Consider the following 16,311-nt stretch of genomic DNA (forward strand, 5'->3'; position numbering starts at 1 on the left):
ATATAAAGGAGCGTTGTGGTGTTGATGTGGATGTGATAGGAAGCGTTATGAGGAACATACTGAGGTGGTTTGGCCATGTGGAGAGGATGGAGGGTGAAAGACTGACGAAGAGAGTGTATGTGAGTGAGGTGGAGGGGGAAAGAGGGAGGGGGAGGCCGAGGATGAGATGGAGGGATGGGGTGGAGAGGTATATGAGAGAGAGGTGTGTGAGTTGGGAGCAGGGGAGTGAAATGGCGGGGGACAGGGCGACTTGGAGGCGATTTGTTTGTGGCCACCCCAAACGGGACTGAGGCATCTGGCAATAGATAGATAGATAGATAGATAGATATTAAGTTTGTTTGTCCATACAGACTGATGTTAAATCATTTAAACCATTTCAACCAAAGTCATTTACAAAATACATTTATCATTATGTTCACAAATGAAAAAAGAAAAAGGTACCATCAACAAGTAACACGACTTAACAAATTTTTTTTTAAATTCTGTGGATATAAAATAAAATCTTACTTTTATCAACAGCTTCCAGCAACCGTTGGGAAGTTTGTCTGTACAGAATGATGTTAAATAATTTAAACTATTTCAACCAAAGTCATTTACAAAATACATTTTTAATTATGTTGGCAAATAAAAAAATAAAAAAAAAGGTACCATCAACAAGTAACGGGACTTTACAATATATTTTTTAAATTCTGTACAGATATAGAATAAAATCTTATTTTTATCAACAGCTTGCAGTATCTGCTGGGAAGTAATTAGCTGATTTTAGCACTTGGCTTACCTCCTGTTTGTAGAAAGCTTTAGCTGTACCACTGTCAACCACAGTATGGGGATTCCTTTAGAGAAAGCATGGTTTCATTTTTATGCATGTATGGTGCACACCTATTAGTTTGTCTCTCACTCCTGCTAATGTTGCCTGGTAAATACTGATTGTATATCTTTCTTATCCAGTCCCCAGGTTCCCACTCCACTCCGCTGGCCTGATGTCAACAAACCGACTGCCAAGTACCAATATGCTGCTCTAATTGGGGAATGGGCACGTCTGACAGACAAGAAGAACCAGTGCCGTTTTGTCTTCCCTTCTTGTTCTATCTCCCCTGATGAAGTCATCATATCCTTGGCTGAAAGAAAGATTTCATGCGGTGAAAACCTTGCAAACTCAAATTCTAACTTATAGAGTATATTCATCACAGTCTGTCTTATTACGGAGATGTGACATACAGGTATTTGATATGAGAAAAAATCTAATTTAACTGGTGCAAGAGAAAATTAAATCTGTATTAATCCCCTGAGTAAATGGGGGATCTTTTTATTTTAAATTCTTGTTTCTGATGATTTTATTCAGCTTAGAGTAAACTTTTCAAACTGCAAGGGTAAGTAAGTGTAACCCTACTAAACCCTTTCAACAGAAGTTGTAGAAAATATTTTGGTAACCTCAAGTGTAGAGTCAACAGGATGTCACTCAGAGTCAAGAAGTTAGCTGAACTATCTCATGTGTATCTTAAGATTGAAAAAAAAAAAAAAAAAAAAAAAAAAAAAAGAGCATTACATGTTATTATCTATGGTAATGTCTGATGGCACAAACCAGTATTTCATTCTGAGTTGTGGCAAAAAAACTTCCTTTATTCTAATTCATCTTTATGCCTTCATTCGAAACTATCACACCTACTTGTCAATCTTATCTTTCTCCCTCATCTACATTTCACATCTCTACCCCTCTCATCCAGTTAAATGCTGAACATTCATTTTGTCCATCTCTTGTTCTCCATGAATTTCATGTTGCAGAGGATTTATCTATCATCAACATTTTTTGTGAATACCAATCACACAACGTACTTATGCTGTTGTACTGGGACCAGTTACTGCACACCCATTTTTCAGTTTTAATGGCTGTAATATCAGCACTTAAAACTATATTGTGATCCACATCAAGCAAATGCTAAAAATGTGCTGTGTAATTTTTCTGTGTGTATTAAGAGCAATGAGAAGGAGCAGAGTAAACCGATAAAAATGAAAAACATTTAACAACCTTATTAACAAAAACTCCCTTTATTGACCATTGTTTGTACAAATAGGTGTTAACATCCTGCACAAAACTACAGTAATTATATAAAAATCTAATACTCTTAAATTACAAAACAAAACACTTATCTTGAAGAAAACATGCAAGTACAGGAATGTACTACAATTTTTTTTCTTTTATAAAGGCTTCAACATAATGATAGGGGAGAGTATAGTGGATAAGCAAGACAGAGCCAGAGGAAAGTCTAAGAGAGTGAGAGCAATGTGAGGACAAAGTAGCCTGGACATGGTTCTGCTGAAGGGTTTCCAGGAGGGAACAAGGTATCAAATTATGATGATAATGGTGATAATGAAGATGATTATGATAATGATGAACATCATGGTCATACTTTCTTTATTCCTATTCCATTTACTCTCCAGCTAAATCAGTTTTGTGAAACAAAATTATTGGCTTCAAGTAACTTTCCCTTATCTTATTTGCAGCAAGGTTCATTATGTGTTGAGCAGAGCAACAAGGCTTATCTTTGGCTTCCCCTCAATAACCCCAACCACATTTCTAATTTAGCTGCATTGGTTGCCAGTAAAGGCAAGAACTGAATTTAAAGTATATCTTATTACTTCCACGTTCTTTAGTTTGTTAAACCACAATACAGGCATCTTCCTAAATTGTTAAAACCAGTTAGCACTCCCAGGTGTGATGTTAAGTGAAGATGATTCCTTGCACCTTGATGTGCCCGCTGCCATTCATTAGTTATCTTTCTCTGAGTGGCCTTTCTCTTATACACCCTTAGGTTATACTGTACTGTATAATAAATTGCCATTATTCATGAGGCATTTGATTTCTGCTGGATCTTTGCAATGGCAGTTTGAAGTCTCTCTCTTTTGATCTATCTATATATCGATAGCCAGATGCCTCAATCCCACAAGAAGAGGCAACAAACAGATTGCCTCCGTGTTGTCCTGTCCCCTGCTATTTTGCTGCCCTCTCTCCAACCTACACTTCTCTCTCTCTCTCTCTCTCATATACCTCCCTACTTCATCCCCCCCATTTCATCCTCAGTCTCCCTCTCCCTCTCCCCCCCCCCTCCACCTCACTGACATACACTCTCATCATTAGTCTCACACTTTCTTCCCTGTCCACATGGCCAAGCCACTTCACTGTATTTCCCCCAACACTTTCTATCACATCCACATCCACACCACATTGCTCCTTCACTTCCTCATTTGCTAGTCTCTCTCCACATAGCTCCACATGTTCTTCTCAAATAACTCATTTCCACTGCTCTCACTCTTGACTTGTGTCCTTCCAACAAGGTCCAAGCTTTGCTTCCATATGTCAGAGTAGGGATCACAATACTGTCATGTACCAACTTTTGTACTTCCATGCTTGCTCCCCTATTTCTTATCAATGCTTTCAATGAACCAGCAACCTTTCTTCCCTGTTATATCCTTTCAAGCATTTCATCCTCCAAACTTCCATCCTTATTCATCACACTATGCAAGTGCTGATACGCACTCACATTTTCCATTTCCTCACTATCCAGCCTCACTGTAGATTCAGTGACTTCATTCCCTTGAAGACCAACTTTTCTCTACATTCACCTTTAGATTCCATTTCTTACAGGCTCTCCCAGACTCATTCACCAAGCCTTGAAGTTTCCCATCGTCTTCACAATACAGTATCATCTGCAGACAACAGAAAAGGAAATTTTCAAATGCTGCCCTCTCTCCAACATCCACTGCACTATCTTGTATCTCTTTTATAACTCCATTCACACACAAACTGAGCAACCTTGGAAAACATGACACATCCTTCTTTCAATCCAATATTCAGATAGAAAAATTCACTCAGTTCACCATCCACACACACTGCAGCCATAGCCCCCTCATATTCTTTGCAGCATCCAACAGCTTTCTATTTACTTCATATATTTTTAATATTTTCCATTCTCCTTGTCTATCCTCTCTGTCATATACTTTCTCCAAATCCAAAAAGGTGACATACAACTTCTTTCCCTTCTCCATAAGCTTTTCCACCGAACAACTTGAAATAAATATCTGATCTATCCAACCTCTTCCCTTCCTGAATACTCCCTTTTTCCTCTCAAACTAGTTCCTCTTTTATTTGCCTAACACTGTCTGTAAGTATCCTAACATACACTTTCCCTATTACACTAAGAAGACACATGTCCCTGTGATTACCACATACTTCTTTTCCCTTTTTACTTGTACAGGGGAATAAATATACCTGACTTCCAATCCTCTGGGGTTCCACCTTCCTCCCAGGCCAAACTGCACATCTTCCACATCCATTCTACTGCTGTTTCTCCCCCTTGCTTCAGCATTTCAACACACACTCCATCTATTTCTGGAGTTTTCCCGATTCTGACTTTCTTCATTGCTTCCACTATTTCCATCCTTCTATCTCTTCCTTCTTTCTCATCTCCCTCCTTTTCCCAGCCACTTATACTAGTGTTACTTGCCATCTCAATGTTTAACCGTTCCTTAAAGTGTTCTCTCCATCTGCTCACTCTTTCACCCTTCACTGGGGGGAGGGAAGGGTAAATACATCCGAAAGTTCGTTATATATGAGGGCTCGGTATTTCCGAGGGTTTACCAGACTCAGTTCACTATATAAGGGGAGTCGTTCGATCCTACATGCTCAAACATAACCTAAACTAACTCTATGAAGTTTTACATGGAGAACTGAATGGTTTATGAAGTTGTACATGTAAATACAATACCGTATGAAGTTGTGCATATAAATACTAGCTATCTATCTATCTATCGCCAGACGCCTCAATCCCGTACGGGGAGGCCACAAACAAATCATCTCCACATCACCCTGTCCCCTGCCATTTCACTGCCATGCTCCCAACTCAAACCCCCCTCTCTCATAGACCTCTCCACCCCATCCCTCCATCTCATCCTCGGCCTCCCCCTCCCTCTCCCCCCCTCCACCGCACTCACATACACTCTCCTCATCAGTCTCTCACCCTCCATCCTCTCCAAATGGCCAAAGCACCTCAGTGTGTTCCTCCTAATGCTTCCTATCACATCCACATCCACACCACAACGCTCCTTTATATCCTCATTTGTCAGCCTGTCTCTCCATGTGACTCCACAGGCTCCTCTTAAATAACTCATTTCCACTGCTCTCACTCTTGACTTGTGTCCTTCCAACAACGTCCAAGCTTCACTTCCATACATTAGAGTTGGTATCGCAATACTGTCATGTAATAACTTTTTCACTTCCATGCTCACTTTCCTGTTTCTTATCACTGCTTTCAAGGAACCATCAACCTTTCTTCCTTGTTGTACCCTTTCAAGCACTTCACCCTCCAAACCTATAATAAGAATACAGTAAAATGTAGTACAGTTACAGCACATTTACCGTGCCAGGAAGGGATGCTGTTGATGTACACTTACTCTGCGAGGAAGGGATGCTGTTGCCACCATGGGCTGATTCCCAAATTTCTCTCTCATTTAGCGTCCTTTGTTTGCAAAATCCGAGGGACGGTTGGTTGCGATTTGGCCGTTTGTCATATCCGAAATTTGTAATACCAAGGTTCGTTATATCGAGGGTTTACTGTACATAATAAACTGTGTACTGAATTTGTTCATTTTACATATTTCTTGTTTTGCACAAACATTTCAGCAACAGACAAGGTGTTCTTGTGGTGAATATCTGGATGTAACCCCTTCCCTTCCCTTCACACTAATTCCCTCATTCGAGATGCAAATCTCGGGTCGTATCAAATCTTGGTCGAGACGGTTTGGCCTACACACACACAGCAGCAAACATCATCTTGAAACATGCTAAAAATAGCATCCTTATTCTCTCTTTCCACATGAATTTGACCACCCATGGTAAAATAAAAAATGTAAAAATCGAAACAGGAATAAACAATACAAACATACAAAAGGGGAAAAATGTACATAATTATATTTTTATATATAACTGCAAAGCTTGGAAAATGAGTTTGGGAGTGTGTGTATGAAATGGAATCTAAAGGTGAATGTAGGGAAGATTAAAATTGTGGTCATTGACAGATGTGAAGCCACTGAATGTGGCTTGATGAGGAAGATATGGAAAATATGAGTGCATTTATGTACTTGAGTAGTGTGATGAGTAAGGACAGAAGTTTAGATGGTGAAGTGCTTGAAAGGGTACAACAGGGAAGATACGATGCTGGTTCTCTGAAAGCAGTGATAAGGAACAGGGAAGTTAACATGGAAGTAAAAAGGCACTGCATGACAGTATTGTGATACCAACTCTAACATATGGAAGTGAAGACCTTGTTGGAAGGACACAAGTCAAGTGTGAGAGCTGTGGAAATGAGTTATTTGAGAAGAGCATGTGGAGTTATATGGAGAGACAGACTGACAAATAAGGAAGTGAAGGAGCATTGTGGTGTCGATATGGATGTGATAGAAAGTATTAGGAGAAACACATTCAGGTGGTTTGGCCATGTGGAGAGGATGGAGAGTGAGAGATTCATGAGGAGAGTGTATGTGAGTGAGGTCGAGGCAGGAAGAGGGAGGGGGAGGCCAAGGATGAGATGGAGGGATGGAGTGGAAAGGTATATGAGAGAGGGGGTTGCGAGCTGAGAGAGGGGGAGGTGAGCTGGAAGCGGGGCAGTGAAGTGGCATCGGACAGGGGAACACGGAGGCAATTTGTTTGTGGCCACCCCTTAGGGGACTGAGGCGTCTGGCAATAGATAGATAGATAGATTTATAAGTACACATATTATTTACTGAATTTGCTCATTTTACATATTTCTTGCTTTGCACAAGCATTTCATTAAAATATGACTTGTTCTTGTGGTGAATATATGTATGTAAAACCATCCCTTCCCTTCACATTAATTCCCTCGTGCGAAGTGCTAATCACAAGTCGTATCGAGTTTTAGGTGCTGCAGTTCAGCCTGTTCACACAAAGGATAAAACTTATCTGGTTAGAGTCTAAAAATACCATCTCTCACATCTCTTTGGAAACAAACTAAACCACCCAGACCACAGAAGTAACTCGATACTTGCAGAAACACAATAAACATAAAATAGTGTGAAAAAATAATAAAAATTATGTTTTTTTACTGAAACCTACTGTATTATGTACTACTTTTGTTCGTAATAAACATAGCTAGTCATTTCAAACCATTTCAGCACCAATGAAATTTTTGGGGAGTGAAAAAAAAAAATTCTTTATCACCGATATCACCCGTGTGAATCTGAGCAATTTATTGTGCTTCACTGCGCACCAATGTGTCTAGGAAGCCAAAAATTGCATTGCCAGGTGTGCCAGATGTTCCTCTTCAATTTGTCAAGAAAAAAATATTGATTTTCGAAACCAGAAAAATTGGCCCCTTGGTTGGCCAACGGGTCCCGACAAAATCCGGAGGCTCAGCCACAGAGAGGTTAATATACCTATACATCATCAACTTCATCAGATTTTAGAAAGTAAGATGATTGGATGGAATGCAATGATTAAAATTATATATACAGACTGAGATGGTTTGGACATGTGGAGAGGATGGGGGATGATAATTGGGTGAGGAAGGTCTATCTATCTATAGCCCGACACCCTAATCCCGCAAAGGGTGGCCGCAGACAAAACACCTCCAAGTCACTCTGTCACCCACCATTTGACTCCCCTCCCCCCAACTCACCCCCCCTCCCTCATATACCTCTCAACTCCATCCCTCCACCTCATCCTCGGTCTACCCCTCCCTCTCCCTCCCTCCACCTCACCTACATACACCCTCTTAGTCAGTCTTTCATTCTCCATTCTCTCCACATGAGGAAGGTGAGAAGTGTTAATATTGGGGGCGGGGTTATGAGGGGTAGACCGAGAAAGACATGGGACGAGGTCATTAAGTGTGACCTCAGGGTTAAGGGACTGAACAGGGAGGCTGCAATGGATCGTGCAGCGTGGAGAGCCGCCATTAGGTGACAAAGGCCGACACATGCAAGCATGTTGAAGCCTTTAAAAACGAAAATCTATCTATCTATCTACCTACTGCCAGACGCCATAATCCCATAAGGGGTGGCCATTTGACTTTGAGTTATTTGTTTTACAGGAAGGGGCACTAACCCTCCACCAACCCACTTGTTGACACGTAGGGAGCACGTATGGTTTGGTTATATGGTAACCACCCAGCGTTGTAAATGGTTTCTTGGCTTACAGGAAACCACTTGGCTTGTCACTTAATGTAAAGCCACCTGTAAAGGAAAGAAAAGCAATAAGAAGTGACAGGAAAGATGGGAGAAATAGGAAGAGAGGAGGACAGGCACAGAAAAAGAATGATAAAGGCTAAGGAATGAAAATGAAAAAATGAAATGAAAAATTCCCCATTATACAATCCATTGCTATACGATACCCTGCCTAAGCGATGTGAAAAAATTAACACCCTTCCCCACCTATCGATGCCCAGTCCCTGGTTATCTGATGAGTTTTCTTTTTAAATCGATTTTGATGATATTTTGGACTTAAATTTTGTGTGTAGGTTGATATTTTGGACTTAAATTATGTGTGTAGGTTGATTTATAAACTGTTTTTAGACTTAGATTAATGTGTTTTAGTCATAGGTAGGATGAACACTGTCATTTTTTAGAACAGTTTACTATGTTTGATTTTTATCCAGACTTATTTTTGATGATTTTCAGATTTTAGGCTTAGTTTAGCTTGTTTTAAAGCTATCTGGGGGTATAAGTGAGCTAGAAACTTGTTTTTGGACTTGGTTGGGGAAGAGAGAATTCCAAGCCTCCCAAATGCATCCCTATATTCTCTGTGTTATGACGTCCCCATTCAACGACACCGCAGCTCAACGATGGGTTTTCCCAAACGCATCTCATCATTACAGCTGGGACGACCTGTATTCTATAACTGATGTTTACTTAGCCAGCCAAAAGATCTAATCTCAATTCTCTCAGAACCAAAGTTATGCAAATATTTCCTTTATACAGAAGTTAGAGTCTTTACGTGTTCTACTTCTTGATTCATCATTTACATTCTTAGCACATGAAAACTATAATTTGAAAGACTTTACTTACAAGGAATCCAGGATGATGAAGAATATGCAGTAGACTTGGTTTTTCCTGGAAAGAACAACTTTTGTGGGCTTCCAGATTTTTGGTTCTTTCTCATTTATGTAGAAAAGGGAGAGAGTAATACTGCTAAACAGAACTCTGTACGTAACTATCTGCTGTGAAAAATCTGAGCTGGGAGGGAAACATTCTTTTAACTTTTGCCAAGCAGGAACAATACAGTACTTTCTTTCGAACTGGTGTTGTGAGAGGCCAGATTATAATAGAAGCCACTGGGAATCTGCAAGATGACTGTAATCCAAATTAAACCATCTACCATCACAGTCTCACCCGTAATCCTGTACAGTAAAACCTCGATATAATGGACTTCAATAGACTGGAATTCGCTTTTATTGGAATCAAGGACCTACTGGACTAAATTCCTATACAGTATATTGGAAAAAGTCCAATACAGCCAGAAGCAGTCCAGAATGCCTGACCACTTCAGCTAATATTCGCTACAATAAGGAAATAAAAGACATGTTTCTCAGTGTACAGTATAGTATTATTATATATATACCATTTGATTATTGTAGTGAATGTATAGTATAGTATTGCAATGGTAGTGGAAAGTTTAAAAACTGTTGGTGCGAGCCAGACTACTGTCTGATATATCGGAAAAAGTCTGGGTTAGCAAGGGGAAGTCCGGATGTCACTTTTATTGGAATTTAACTTTTTTTGGAAAGGCTTCGGCCTCAATTAGTCCATTATAGTGAGGTTTTACTGTATTTATTTCCTTAATCTGCACACTCCCATACTCGTCAAATGCATTTCACCCTACACACATCAAGCACACCCTCTACCACTTCTTTATCAGACCTTTTCTATTTTCTTTTCCATTTATATCATTTTCACTGAAATGTATCACTCTTATCTTTTTCTGTCTACTTTTACCATTTGCAAGGTGGAGGTGACCATCATCCACCCAACATAGTGCTCCCAACTAGTTCCTTCACCCATATCACTCTACCTCTGTGTCTGTCCTCCTCTCTTCCTACTTCTCTCTTTCCTTCCTGTCACTTTTACTACCCTTCATTCCACTTCAGGTGGCTCAACACTAAGCAGCATGCCTAATGTTTTTCTGTAGTCCAGGAAATCATTCACAATACTGGGTGGCAACCACAAAACCAAAAACTGCGGTGAAGTAGGACTTAGTATGGTGCCCCTGTTAACTGGGTGGAAAGATGCAAATGCAGCGTCCATCCCAGAACCAAATCTCCAAACTTTTCCCCACACCTTGCTGTTGTGAGGCACTGTCAACTCAAGGGAACAATGTTCACTACACAGGACAGCCCTGCAGAGGTGAATGCTTGCCTGAGGCTGATGGGTCTGCTCTGCCAGACTGGCTGGGGTTGATTAACAACAACACTTAACAATTTATGGTACAAGGAAACCTGCTACTCACACCTATCATTCTTTGCAGCATATACAGTATAACAAATGCAATCTATGGTAACAAAAATGGCTTCATATATACATACATATCAGAATATATAAAGAAATTTCATTTAAAATTAACTGAGAAAACTTATCAATACAATACTACATTGTATTTGTACTAACTAACAGATCACAAGACAATGCCTGTTTCGTAAAAATGGCATACTATACAGTGTAAAAGTAAAGCAGAATTTCCTAGGTGTTGTTACAAACATCCATTTAAATTCAAAATATAGTACAGTATACCCTTAAAATTAACAGATTTATAAATTTATGGTTTTCTGTAGCTGTATGTTTACAGCTTAAAATGAGTGAGAATTTGTGCTGCAAAAGTAGTAGTAGTAGTAGTTGTTCCCTAGGCAGTCTGGCTGAACAGCCCCGAGTCCCTTAGGAAGGCCATGGCCGGGACCAGGCTTTCCCACAGAGCTCTCAAAGAGTGTATGTTGTGTTGTTGGCGTAGGTGACTGTGTGTAATGCAGTCTTCCATAATGTGCTTAATAGTATGGGGTGCTGTGTTGCATCCTGGACAGGCATCAGCAACGGAGTCATCCAGCCTCTTCTGGTAGCTTAAGAGGGCTGGATGGTGCCCACATCTCAGCCTGGCCAGGTGGACCCTGTCCTCACGAGGAATATAGGATTCAGAAGGGTGGATGTCAGGAGGCCGTGCATGCAGCTGTGTGTTGTCTTTAAGTGACTGAATGGAGCGGCGAGTGATCTGAGCGTGGATATGCTTCTGGAAGCTGGTCTGAGGTGGGCGAGGGGGGAAAGATGACAGTATTTGTGTATAGTATTGTGTGCTGGGCGTTGTTTTGATGTTCCTTGGTGTGGGTGGATGTGCTGCCATGTACTGTAGTGGATGTTGTGGGTTTGTGGAGGCTGCAGTAAGAAACTGGGTGCCCCTCATGTCTAGGTGATCCTTGACTTTGAGGACTTTGGTTTCTTGGTGTAGGTGGTCTGTGGGTGTAGTAGCTGTGCAGCCTGTGATTATTTTTAGGGCCTTGTTCTGTATGGTCTGTAGAGTGTTGTAGTGTGTTTTGGTGAGGTTAGAAGCCCAGGCAGGGCTTGCATAACTCATCACTGAACATACGTATTGTTTGTATAGTGTGGTGGTGGTTTCTTTGTTGTGTCCGAATGTTGTATGGGCAAGTGACCTCAAAGCACTGAGTCTTGGTGTTATTTTATTTTTAACGTTTGTGATGTGTTATTTAAATGACATTGATGTATTGTATGTTACAACAAGGATTTTGGGTGTGTGTGTGTGTGTGGTAGGGGAGTGTTGTTTATGGTGAGGTGTGGGATGTGACTGTGTTCTGCTATCCAGTTTGTGAGAAGAGTCACTGTAGATTTGGCTGGGGCTATTTTGAGCCTGTTTGTTGTGAACCATTCGTGTTGCGTGTTGAGGTAAGGTTGAGTGATGTGTGCAGCTGTGTTTGCATTTTGGTGTGTACATGTAAGTGTTATATCATCTGCATAGGAAGCTATGTGTATCTGTGGTGTGTGGGGTGTGGGTACGTCATGCACGTATAGGTTAGAGTGTAGGGGACAAAACAGATCCTTGGGGGAAGCCGTTCGTGAAGTTTCTGATGTTAGAAGACTGACCGGCAAATATTACGTGTGCACATCTGCCTGCTAAGTAGTTTGCCAGCCATCTTTTTGTGTTATTGTGCATGTTTGTGTTGAGTATTTTGTTTGTGAGGTTGTGGCAGGGGATGGCATCAAAAGCTTTGCTAATGTCTAGTGTGACTAGGAGTGTTCTGTGTGGTGGCCTATCTGAATTTATGCCATCGAAAACTCTCTGTGTAAGGTCTGTAAGAAGGGTGTTTGTGGAGTGTAGTGGCCTAAGGCCATGTTGTGACTGGACTAGGGGAATGTGAGGTGTGGCTAGTTGTAGTACCAGTCGTTCAGTGACTTTAGAGGGGGTGCAGAGATGTGTGATGGGGCGATGTGAGGAGGGTAACGTGGGGTCTTTGTTGGGTTTAGGGATAATGATGATATTGCCATGCTTCCAGATGTTGGGTATTATGTTGTGTGAGTAGCTGTAGTTTGATATGTTGGTAAGTGCTTGTATGCCTTGTGGTCCTAGGTGTTTAAGGTGAATGTTGCTTATGTTGTCTGGTCCACAGGCAGATGAGTGCTTGAGGTTGTTAATGTTGTGCTTCGTCTGGTTGTAAGTGAAAGGTGCGTAGTCTGGGTCTGTGGGGAACTGTCTCTTACGTCGGATGATACGTCGGTCTTCAGGATTAGGGTTTAGATGGCTGACTTGTGAAAAGTGATTGATGAGACTGTTTGCTTGTTGTTTGTTTCAGGGTATGGTGTCTGTTTTTGTGATGGCAGCATGTGATTGTGTGGTGTTGCTGTTGGAAAGTGTGATGCTGTTTAGTGTTTTGTAGAATTTGCTGATGTTTGTTTTGTGATCAAGTGTTTGGAGGTAATTTTTCCAGTTTAGTGTTTGCTGTTCTGATATTTTATTGTTTATCTGAGTGTTGAGTTCTTGTATTTGTTGTATGGTGTCTTGTGTATGGGGTGTTGGGGAGTGCCGCAGTGTGTCCCGTTGTCTGATGAGGCCTTGAATTTCTGGTGTGAAGTTGGGGTTGTCTCTCTTTCTGTTGCCTCTAGAGATGTGTCTTTTGTCTGCGTTTTATATGACTGTATTGAAAGTGTGCACAGCGGCGTTGATGTTTGTGATGGGTGTACTGTTTAGTGTTTCGAAATGTTGTTCTGTTTCAGTTACAAAGGCCTCCCAGTTGGCTCTCTTATAATTAGTGTATGTGTGTCTGTGGCCAGCTGGGGTGATTCTGCTGCAAGAGTTTTTACTGGTACTGTGCATACTTACCAGTATACATGTATGGTATGGTGAATACACATTTGTATCAATTTCAATTTACTGTGCATGTATATCTTATTGTGAGACTACTTATCTTTTAATCTATTCATGTTCTATCATCTTTTTATGATGTTTTAGGGAAACGAATGAGCTATGAAGCACTTATTGTGTGTGTTAAGAACAATGGCTACAGATGGTTTCTATAGGATTATCAGTAAACTGTAAACTTAATTCTATGAGGAGTCTTAATGGTTTCTGACATTTGCGAGATGTTAGGGAATCTAACCCCAGGAACTTTGTGGGTACACTCTACGTGAAATGGCTACACTATCTATCGTTAATTCAATCATTTATTGTCCCATCATAAGAACACGGGCTATTTAGTCCAGATGTAACAACCAAACTGAAACTAAACACTGGTCTGGCCGAGATTTGATCTCAGTCCCTCTCGCTTCATATGAGTGCACGTTACCACTGAGCCAAAGCGAGGATCCCCAAACTAAACAAATTAATCACTGGTCTGGCCGAGATTCGATCTCTGTCCCTCTCGCTTCATTTGCGCACACGTTACCACTGAGCCAAAGCAAGGATCCCCACTTTACCTGTAAGTAACATGGGCTTTTATAGAAACCATTACATCGCTCTTTTCTCCCCTTGGTGATTAATTTGGTCAGTTTTGAACTCATGGTAGCGTAGTATCAGAGGCCACCATGGGGGCGTTGTGGACCACACCGAACAGCTCAACATCATTGCCCTCCAAGCCTTGCCTCACATCCCACACTGCTGCCAAGCAATGTAATAACCAAAATGAAATATAACAAATTAACTACACTGTCCTGGCCAAGATCCGATCTCATGCCCTCACTCTCCATGGAAGCACACTTTACCACTGACCCAAAGAAAGGATCACTGCTTTGCATCTACACAACACAGGCTTTTATAGACCCCACCACATCACTCTTATCTCCCCTTGGTGATTAATTTGGTGAGCTTCGAACAAATGGTGGCGTAGCATCGGAGGCCACCACTGGGGATGCTGCAGACCACACCGAACAGCTCATCCCCAGTGTGTAAGGACTAGGATGCTGTCAGCTTACCAACAACATCATTGCCCACCAAGCCTCGCCTCAAATCCCACTGCTGCTACCAATGTATTAACCGAACTGAAACTAAACAAATTAGTCACTGGTCTGGCCGAGATTCGATCTCAGATCATTGCGCTTCATACATGTGCATGTTACCACTGAGCCAAAGAGAGGATCCCTGCTTTGCCTCTAAGCAACACGGACTTTTACAGACCCCATTACACAGACATTTGAGGCAAGTGGCCAGGCACATGCCTCAACAGTATTATGAGTACAGTAAGACCTAACCACCACTTGGATGTAAACCCTTAAGGGTCACATCTGGTTGGAGCACTTTAACTCACAAAACCACCAGGTGTCCAATTTTTTGTGTGGCTAACTCACAACACAGCAATTGGTTTTTTGGGCTACAGAAACAATTAACACTCAACTTTATGTAGAAGGAGCCCCATTTTCCTGAGCCTGGGTTACAACCTACCAGCTCAACATGCACCACCAACACTATCTGTGGAAATCCATATCCAACGTACAGGTGGTCCATGTTTTATCTCAGGAATGTGTTTCAAAATATCACGTCTTTCTTCTTTTTATTTGGTACTGTAGACTGAGGCATTACTAAATGAGTTTTATAGGTTTCAATGAATCTTTAGATTACAGTACATTATATAGCATTATTTCGGTAACGTACTGAGGAGTTAACAGTAAAAAGGGATATAAAAAAAAGGCAACTAATAACTGAGGCTTACTGTACTATTGTTTGACCCCGGTAATCCACTGACATATTTTAAATCTTATTATAGGTACCTCTAGATTATTTCATTTAGCCCTCTTGTAATAGAAGGTTAATGAAAGCTATATTTGACCTTTCTAGTAGGATAATCTCAAGTGAGCTAAGTAAAATTTGTCTGGTGGAAGCAAGAACACAATACTGGTACAGTCGCATCATAATGAAGGGGTTATGTACATATATATATATATACATACATATATATATATATATATATATATATATATATATATATATATATATATATATACATTCATTTTCACTCATCATCCAATCCTAAGTTGCCCCATGAGAAGCGTAGGAGCCCGGGGCAAGGCAAGATTGTCCTGACATTTAAGATGAGAGTGACCAGCCTCACTCATCTCTGAGTGGCATTACATGAGCAATAAACCCCAACCACCCCTTGGACATAAACCGACAAAGGCTTAATCCAGTTGGAACGCCTTAATTACCCACTAAACCACCAGGTGCCATAGTTTGGATATATGGTTACCACCCAGCTCAGTAAATGGTTACCTGGTGTACAGGAAACCATCTGTCTTGTCACTCAGTGCAGAGTCACCTGTAGACAGAAGGATGAGCAAAGAAAGAAAAAAGGACATGAAAGAAAAGAAAGAAGAAAGAGAGAGGAAAGGGCAGCCACCTGAGAGCAGCATTACAGAGTGATTGGATGGTGAGTGCCCCCACCTACCACTAAAATTAAATTATTATTTTGCTAAACTGAATAAACAACCTTATGAGATCCATCCATCCATCATCCAATCCTATGCTGCCCCATAAGAAGCATAGGAGCCCAGGGCTAGGCAAGTTGGTCCTGACATTTAAAATCACCAATATACAAAAAAAGTTACTAGAAAAATTAGAAGGCCCCTGGAAATCACAGTCCAGAGTGGCACAAAAACTGCATTGTACAGTACTGAATAAGGAATAAGGATGTGGCCTAGCTGTCAATGGCATAAAATCATATTTCCAGTGACCATGCAGCTGTTATTGATGCACAGTAACCCACACAGGAACCTGATTTAGGCTAACACCTGGAGATTTATGTAATTTACTGAAGGAAATCATAG

The 16,311-nt window shown here is 40.9% G+C and overlaps 1 protein-coding gene across 1 annotated transcript in view; it reads right to left on the reverse strand.

Annotated features, from left to right (window-relative positions):
* Window positions 1–1,061: 1,061 nt before the first annotated feature.
* LOC145414257 (snRNA-activating protein complex subunit 3-like) overlaps window positions 1,062–16,311 on the reverse strand; it is an 85,916-nt gene continuing 70,666 nt past the window's right edge. The window contains exon 11 of the mRNA XM_080283856.1: window positions 1,062–1,118. The gene's annotated coding sequence lies outside the window, so the exon portion shown is untranslated. The remainder of the gene's footprint in view (window positions 1,119–16,311) is intronic.

Source organism: Coenobita brevimanus, chromosome 98 (assembly GCF_032717465.1).
Source record: "Coenobita brevimanus isolate Jiangsu-jjx chromosome 98, ASM3271746v2, whole genome shotgun sequence".
In the NCBI taxonomy this organism is placed as follows: domain Eukaryota; kingdom Metazoa; phylum Arthropoda; class Malacostraca; order Decapoda; family Coenobitidae; genus Coenobita; species Coenobita brevimanus.